We start from the raw sequence: 8,200 nt of genomic DNA, 5'->3' as shown, positions 1-8,200 counted from the left end.
TAGGAAGATAATGAAACGTATAAATATAGAGGTCCATGTGTGCATCTGGGGTTTTATAGTGCACGAACTCGCTGGCACTGTCGCTGCACATGTAACCACAGGAAGTGTCAGTCCTTCCCTCTTCCACCACACACAGTGTTTAGTTTGAAATACCCATAACGTCAAGCTCAAAATACATCTTTCTGGCCATCATGCTGAGCTCCCCTCTTGTCATTCTTGCCCTTGGTTGTTTCTCAGCGGTCCCGCTCCCCACCAGCCCGAACCTCTTCCTCCCACCTCGGCAGGCTGCATGCCAGAGATCACAAGAGGCAGTGCAAGCCCCTGCTTAATGAATTAATTATTTGATTATTTAATCATCCAGATGATGAGCGTCTTTAACACTGGTGTTAATTAGCCAACATCTGGGCCAGTCAGCGGGCCAGCCACACAGAGACGGAGATGAGTAGCAACACACACTCCATCAATGTGCCACAACGTGCATCTTTATGTTTGATTCGCTCAGTGATGCATTTACTGTGAAAACTGGTCAGGCTGAGAGTGGTTGTATGAATAATAACCACCAATGTAAACAATGACAAAAAAAATGTCCATAAACGTTTATTCCTTTATATTTATAAGAACATTTTCCCTGCCGTTCCTTCAAAATAAAATGCTACTTGTCTGTGTGTCTTTATATCTGTTTTTCTCTCACCTTTACTTGCCTTAGCCCTCGTGCAATGCTGCCTCTTGCCATTGGGAGGAGCAATGCCTTTTCTATTGACCTCAAAGACACAGTCCTTGATTTCACTTCTTAACTGCCACACAGCTGCCCACACTATGATTGTGGATAATCCATACAGGTAGTATGCAATGTTGTACTTTGAAGTTGTAAGAGGATGTGGCGCACAAACAGGCACTCATCTCATCGGGTATTGTGACCCTTCCACCCAACTCTGTCACTTATCGTGCTGCATGTGGCGAGGTCTTATATATTCTATATGGGCTTCTATCAGCAGGATCCACACGTAAAGCACACCCGAAGGTCATGTGTTCCCGTTGTTCCCTCTCTTCCTTTCAGCCCTCGTGTTGAGGGAAAGAAGCACGGTCCACTGAAAGACAGCAAACAGAGGAGGAGGAGAAAGATGGTTGTGACTCTCTGGTCTGATTAAGACCACTTAAGTCTGGTTGGTGCTACTTCACACCAGTGGCCTCAGCTTTCAATGGCTGAAGGAGGACTGGAAAGGTGTGTGTGTGTGTGTGTGTGTGTGTGTGTGTGTGTGTGTGTGTGTAGTGATAGAGTGTGTGTGTGTGTGTGTGTGTGTGTGTGTGTGTGTGTGTGTGTGTGTGTAGTGATAGAGTGTGTGTGTGTGTGTGTGTGTGTGTGTGTGTGGGGGGGGGGGGGGGGGGTTCCCCTTAATTGCAATCATTCTGGCACCACTGCAGGGATCTACATGCCATGCATACAATTAGAGAGGAGAGGAGACAGCCTGCTACTGCTCCTCTCCTTGCAGCCTTGCACTTCCAAACCAACCAAGCACACATGAAAGCGGTTGTAGATGCGTCTCTAAAGCTGTAGTGTTTGTTTGGGCTATTTCCTGATAGAAGTGTTCTCTCTAGCGCGACAGAATCGGCGTATCTGCGCCGCGTTGGCAGCTCGATTTCCCTGTGTACATGTTTGTATGGATGCTTTCTGTGTGCTGCCGAGGTTAATTGAGACACACAGCTCATCTCTGCCCTGATGAGGGTCAGAGCACAGAGGCAGATCTGCATCCCATTAATCTAACCCCAATTTATGCTGTCACACACTGTCAGTCGCACCCCCACCCCTCTCAGCCCCCCAGTCACACACATACACACACACACACACCCATACCCATTAATTTAGCCCCAATTTGTGTTGTCCTCAGCTGCTGTGATGCATAACACACACTCCTGGATTCTCGATCACAAGTGCGTACAGTGCTGTGTGATCTTCTGGGTTAAGTGCACAATCAAATCAACTACTATAGAAAGCAAAAATCACAAAACAGCACACACACACGCACACGCACACACACACACACGCACACACACACACACACGCACACACACACACACACACACACACACACACACAGACACACACAGACACACAATATTCCCTATCCACGTGGCCACTATTCTTTCTGCATAAGTTCCTCGCAGAATGCTGAGGCCTGACAGAAAGCTAAACCCTGTAGCACCCAGACAAGGAAAGGCAAATTAACCAGCTTCACTCCAACACTGAGGGACCATTAAAGTCGAAACGCCTGATCTCCCTGGCTGGTTTTTCCTCTCCATCCTGTCCCTCGTTCCTCTCTCGTTTTCTCACTCTCCAGCAGGAAAGGTTAACCGTGAGAGGCTCTCAGAGACACTCCAGCAGACACACAAGTGATCTTTCCTTTAATTGGCTTTTCCACTCCCCTTCTAGTCCTCTCTTCTTCCGAGCAGGTCAGCACCGTCCACTGCAGGCCCGACAGAGGAAACGCACACGCACACGCACGCATGCACAGAACCACACAGAGGCAGCCAGGCTGAACTGAGGACTTGATCCACTGGGCAAGGTGTGTGTGTGTGTGTGTGTGTGTGTGTGTGTGTGTGTGCGCACGCGTGTGTGTGTGTCTGTACACCTTTAAATATTTCCATCCGACCAGTCAATCTGTCGTTAGTAGTACAGAAGCAGCGGTGCTGTGTAATTGAGCTATCTGGCTCTCGGGCCTCCATGATGTCCTCATCCATGAAGCAGCTGACACCGAGGCTCCTCTCCTCACTGTCACAGAGAGAGGGCATGCAGGAAATTCATAAGGAGAACACTGACAGGCGTGGAGCCATTATCAGCCATAGTACCATCTTTTTTTCTTTTTTTTTTCAGGGACTCCTACAACCGTCTGCTTCCTCCTGAAAGAGAATTTCATAAAATGAAAATGTTTTGGAGTCGAAAAATTGAGGTATGCACTTTAGAAAAACTTCTTCTCTCAGAAGGATAAAATAGATGCATGAATTCTGCCACATTGACTGCTATTGTTTCTGAGCTGGATCTGAGGCTAAGAGGAACTCCTGCCATTGAAAAAGAGCAAAAGTTATCCAATTCTGTAACTTCTCATTACATCTGGAAAAAAAATACTTAATTGTGTTCTTCTAAACTCAATCTGGCAGTCAGCAGATCTAGATAGGAGAAAGAGAATCACAGTGTGAAATGAGCTACTCGCTACGCTGCCTTACTCGCGGTAGCCTAGAATCAGAGCGAGATGACTAGACAAGGCTGCTCAGGTGATCGCACCCTGGACTCAGTTCTGTTGACTATTCTGCTCCATCTCGCTCTATGCGCCGGGCCTCGACATAGCCATTATCCGCGCGGTGCGGTGTGTGAGAGGACATCATTACCAGCTGTCTGTAGAACTGCCTGTTTCCCATATCTCTGCAAATGCCATCCTATCTAACAGCCCGGGCCGAGGAGAACCGTTGCAGCAGGGCCAGCATCTGAGAACAGCCTCATTCCCACCTGCCACAGAAACCGATAGGACACCCAGATAGCTGCAGCCTCCTGCTGACTTGATGACCTCCGTTAGGCTGATAATGGAGTGAGGCTCATGACTCATCAAGCCAGAAGTTCACATGTTCAATTCTCATCTCCGTTGCGAGACTTACTGAGATACATTTTACGGAGCTCATTAAACCAGGATGAAACTGCTCAATAAAAAAGTACATTCATGAGGCTCATTTTAAAGGGCTTGTTTATCCACGTTGTAATAAAAGTACATCTAGAGTCCAAAAACATTCCTCATATACTGTCTTCGTTACTCCTCGCAGTTTAGCCACTCGATGATTTCAGTTTTGTTTGGCTTTAAAACATCGGCTTTTGAGATTCTTTTTCTATTATAACAAAAATGGAGTTTGTGATCATTACACCATAAAAATTTTTAATTTAAACAACTGGTGCTGGGTGCAAAATAAGGAGTTCAAAGCTGGAGGTGAGTTGGAAATTAAGTTGTATTGTTAGTCTGAAATGGGGCTAGTGCAAGCTACTCAGGTGGAGGGAAGAGTTAAATCTGTGATCATTAGAAATGTCTTCTTTTTTTTTTTTACCTTCTCGGACCTGCCACTGCCATGAAGACTCCGGTCCATTCGGTAACATGGAGATTATGCCTGTAAACTATTTGCACTAAACGATCATTCGAGCAGATAATCAGTTTAGAACCAAATCCGTCCAATTATCCAGTTTGCAGCCAACTTCAGCGTTAAAGTGATGTTCGAGTGGCTGGTCATGCTGGTGGCTTCGTGAGGCTGGACTTCGACTTGGCATTTCGGGGCTTTGAGCTCAGTGCTCATGTGCTAACATGCTCACAATGACAAAGGTTAGGTATAAGGTGTACCTTATCAGGAGATCACCGTGGCGATGCAGCAGCATTTATTTACTGACTGGATTGAGAAGAGACAGAGTGACGTGTGTAATGGTGTTTAAACAATCCATTACTCAGTTTCTACCCTTCAAGGTTACAGTTAATTTTTGTCCCCTTGAATGTCCTACATTTCCAGATAAGGAGAGGCACCTGCCTCATCCTTGTAACTTGCCTAACCTTTGACCCCAGACTTTTCCTCTCTATAGCTTCAACACACCTTTCCTTATGACAACACAAAGTTCAGGAAGACATAGTGACTTTCATGAGGTAGGTAAACCTGATGAGACATGGAGACCCAATGATGAATATACATTTCTTAACATTTACTAATTTATGTGCTAGTAAAAAACACAAAGTATGAATGGAACTTCTGGGGAAGTTTATATATTTACAACTATCTGCTCAGAAATGACACATTTAATTTAGACCTGCTGATGGTGCCATAATAGTTAAGGCATCACCAAATAGATTATCATACAGGAGAACATGTGTGTACCAAATTTCATAGAAATCCATCCAAGAGCTGTTGAGATAGTTTGCTCAGAATCACAAACTTCAACCTCATCGTGATGGTAGAGTAAAAATTCCAAGATTTAGCAAAATCATGTTGCTATCTCTACTGGTGACCAGAAATGAAGTTAAAATATGATGCAATGTGACCTGCAGGTTGTGCCAGAGAAAAAGGTCAGAGGGAATCAGGGGATTATCACATTTAGGAGGATTCGTCCTCCGAGGGCATGAACGCCTGACCAAATTTCTTGGTAAGCCATCTAATAGTTGCTGAGGTTTGTCAGTCTGGACTGTGTGAGGACTCAATTTCTATCCACCTCTATTTTACTGAATTGGAGGCAAAACTGTTAGACACACACCCAAACTGGGCAGATACAGCAAGATTTTCTGTTCTTTTTTGGGGGGAATTTGGGTGAACTGACCGTTTAAAGACCAGCGTTCTGTAAACAACAGTGAACTGCAGTTTATGGGGGCCAACATATAAGCTTTCTGCAGGAAACGCCTACAGTAAAATAAAGTCAGGGTTAGATTTCAGATTTCTTTTTCACATGTGAATGAAAACAACGTGCTCTGTGATCTCGCCTCGGGAAGCGGTGGTTGTGATGGCGGTGGTTTTGATGGCGATCTGTGATGGGCTGCAGCTCCCTCTGTTTGAAAGCCGTCTTTTCTCCGAGGTGGACGCATGACAGCAGGTGGGCAACTACACAAGAGCAACAGGCAGTGAGAAGAAATGGGCTCTGAGGTTGTCATGGTAATGAGAGCGTTATGACCCAAACTGTCTCCTGGTTATTAACCCGAAGCTGCCCGTCCCCTGATTCCCCCCCCTCCCTTCACACTTGCTGAGGTGCAGGTCTTGCATTGAAGTCAACTGGACCAGATCTTTTTTTTTAACCTCTGCCATCTCACCCACCCACACTGCTGTTACTGTGTCCTCTTTTTCTCTTAGTCACACATGCACACATACACAGACAATGGTCCTAGAGGCTCAGTCTGATGAAGGATAGGAAATAAGTGTTTATGTGGACGAGGCGCCCCTTCCTCTGTGTTCCCACAGGGCGCCCTCCTCCTCCTCCTCCTCCTCCTCCTCACATCCCCCCAATCATCGACGGGTGTTTCTGGATTTCACCTTCCCTTAAAAACATTAACTCTGGATATAATTCTCTCTGAAAGCTGATGTTTCTCTCACACTTGATTTCCTCACCATGTCACTCCCTCCTTCTTTCTCTTTGCTTTTACTGGCAATGGAAAACAATGGAGTTTTGTTCGTGGATTTTACCTTTATGGGCACATTCATTTTTTTTTTTTTTTTCTCCAGATGACCCAGTAAATGTGTTCGCATTAGGTTTTTCAACTGGCAGCCCAGGGCTGCACTTCTGCAGTAGGTCATTGGTGAAATAGACAGTGCTGTGTGTACTGAAGCCAAACAGAGACGGAGCAGAAACCAGAGAGGCTGTTTAGACCTGTGAGATGTTGACTTGTTACCAGTGCATTCTGCGTGCATGCGTGTGTTAATGTATGTGTATGTGTGTGTGTGTACGTGCGTAAGGACAAGGCTCTGGTCTGTGCTCCCTGTTTGCTTAAGGTGGCATGAGTCAGCTTGACTCAAAAACAGGAGCCTGTTTTCGTGTGGCCTGCCAACTGCCTGTCTGACATTTAGCTAGCTTTCTCTCTCTCACACACACACACACACACACACACACACACACACACACGCGCGCACACGCACTGTTGCTCTCTCTCTCGCTCTCTTAGCGGCGAGTCAACATCACTGTGTGGAGCCAAACTGACCCTTTTGGCTCTTCATCCACCAAATGTTCTCTTTTCATTTTCTTAGCTCAGATTTCCATCTAAAGTAAAAACAAGTAAATTACATTTGTTTATATGTTTGTTTTGTTTTTTTTTCAAATATGGAATGATGATTTTAAAGTACCAAAGTAAAGAAAATGTTTGGAATGAGACTGAAGGTCTTGGGTGCAATGATAGGTGGTTCGATGCCGGCGATAAGGAGCAGCTGTGATCGACAGGTTCAGGGCACATTTGGTGGCTCAGGCTGAGACCTCGGGCTGATTTGGGTGTTAGAGATGGGAGGATATGGATGTGTTGGCAGGGGTGGGGGTCTCCTCCTCTCTTGTGTCCCTCAGTTTAATGCTGCTGCGGTTATGAGGAGCTTGAAGGGTTTGGCTGAAGGCCAGAAGTTGCATAACTGCCTTAAAACCAGCAGGGTGCCATACCTCTGCTCGCCTCTGTCTCTTTCCTCTCTTTAGTTTTGTCACCTCAGCTCTTAATCTCTTCCTTTTAGTACATTTCCTAACATTTGACAGTTCCATTATAGGCAAGCTATTTTTTTTTCCTCGCCTTGGAATATTTGCTAATTCCTGTAAGTAACTCACTAAAATCTCTGCAAAGGACGTTGCAATTTTTGAGAAAAACTGCTGCAAAATCAAGCATTTTTAATCGAAACAATAACAAAAAACTCTGCAAAATCCGGGAGGGACTGCCTGATTGTTGGTTTTGGTATTCTTGTGGAATTTTGGGGGAATAACAAATAAATCCTATCAGGCTTGGTTATTATAACACGGTTGATCTTTGTGTGACCTATATTGACCAATTAGAGCTCTTGAACAGAATCAAAAACTTTTTACAGGATTCCAGCACGTCCTGATGGGTGAGCATGTTTGAAAATAGGTAACACCCCAGTTATTTGACTTTGAAGCAGCCTCCTTTTCCTTCTCAGTATTGCCACATTTGTCTCCCTCCAGGAAGCACTGAAAACATATGATATTCCCCAAGTGACTCCCTCTGGCTGCAGTATGTCACTCCATTTGGCTGTAGGCTGCCTGAGCAATTTGGTCGAATGTGAAAACAAGCTGAGCAAATTAGCACCGATTAATTATCCATTATTGAAATAAATTCTAATGTCAGCTGCATGAGCTTTACTGTTTTTATAAAGCCTTGTGTGAGTCATCAGGCCAAATACACAAGACTTGGAGTCCAACAGGAGGAACAGTCCTCGTGAACCGAGAGCCAACATTTAGCAGTGTTTTATTGTAGCAGTGCCAGCAGTGGGTATCTGGCATCTCCCACCCACACAGATGAAAGCCAACTCTAAAGTGGCTATGTCTGCTCTGAATGCACCTCCCCTGTCTGACACAGGAGCTCTGCTCTCAGAGAGAGAGCCGTGCCAAAACTGGGATAAAGCTAATGTATGTGTGCATGTGTGTTTGCTAACATGGCATTCATTATGTATTCAGTCAGGAGTTATATCTCCCCCATCTTTCAATTTCTCCCTTTTT

The sequence above is a fragment of the Embiotoca jacksoni genome, unplaced genomic scaffold (genome assembly GCF_022577435.1).
Source record: "Embiotoca jacksoni isolate LCO1_2020_lvr unplaced genomic scaffold, fEmbJac1.0.p SCAF_1, whole genome shotgun sequence".
NCBI lineage: Eukaryota > Metazoa > Chordata > Actinopteri > Embiotocidae > Embiotoca > Embiotoca jacksoni.
The sequence above is the reverse complement of the archived record's forward strand: the minus strand, read 5'-3'. Positions refer to the sequence as shown.